Genomic DNA, 1,078 nt, shown 5'->3' with positions numbered 1-1,078 from the left:
TCATTAACGCATCAAAAGAATCAATGTATTCAAAATATTTTATACCAAATAAATTGAAAGTATCGTCAAGTAGCATTTGTACACTCAATTTTGTGATATAATAAATATATATTTATTGTTTTTATATTTATTGCGAACCTTTACGAATATTAGCTGAGACCAACTTCCCTTCCCCCCTTCCACCCCTTTGTGATGTATGACGAACTTGAAACCTTTCTCAAAAGAATCGCATGTTCCAGATATTGGAAATGAGCTTCTTAAATTGGTCCATAGTGCTCACTTTATGTTCGCTCTGCTTGGCCAGCATGTACGACCATACATAAAAGTCTAGGAGATTACAGTCCGGGGAGCTGGGGAGGCACAAAGATTTATCGAAAAAATCAATCAAATTCTTCCGACACCACGCTAGGACGATATTCGGTGCGCCGTCCTGATGAAAGACGTAATGATCATTCCCGTAGAGGTCCCGAAGTGCCACAATCTTCTCCAGAACAGTACGCGGCGTTGATTATTACGTTTTTCTCGATAAATACCAGTGGGAGCTTCCCACGCCTGGATACGGTGCACCCCAAAGGTCCTCTGAATTGAGAGACTGTATAATCATTTGCTGGCGCTGGTGGTGTAGTGGTAAGACTGCTTTATGCAATATCCATTTTTTTCCTGGACAATGCATTTCGGTAACCTGAAACAAATGAAAATTTCAACTGGAAAGCTGCGCATTCGAAATGAAAAAATGAATTGACTATCATAATGAATGTGGCCCATTCGAGCAGTTTTAATCGTCTCAATAGAACCTTCTACTTCCTAAATTGAAAGGAAATTACAACAAAAATGGACGAAACAAAAAAGACGATGCGTAGAGGATTAGACTCAAATGAAACAATCGAAAATGACAAAGTAGTTAAGCGAGGGAAATAAAAGGCCAAGACTAGAACTGATAGGAAATCAGATGCGAGTTTTAAGGATCTGAGAAAGTTCAATCAAAGAAGTACCGCCATATGAAACGGGGAAATCTTCAACAGTGAAAAGTTTGCATTTAGAATAAAGCCGTTCGGATAAAAAAAATACAGCGATTCGA

Source organism: Toxorhynchites rutilus, chromosome 3, assembly GCF_029784135.1.
Source record: "Toxorhynchites rutilus septentrionalis strain SRP chromosome 3, ASM2978413v1, whole genome shotgun sequence".
Taxonomy (NCBI): domain Eukaryota; kingdom Metazoa; phylum Arthropoda; class Insecta; order Diptera; family Culicidae; genus Toxorhynchites; species Toxorhynchites rutilus.
The sequence above is the reverse complement of the archived record's forward strand: the minus strand, read 5'-3'. Positions refer to the sequence as shown.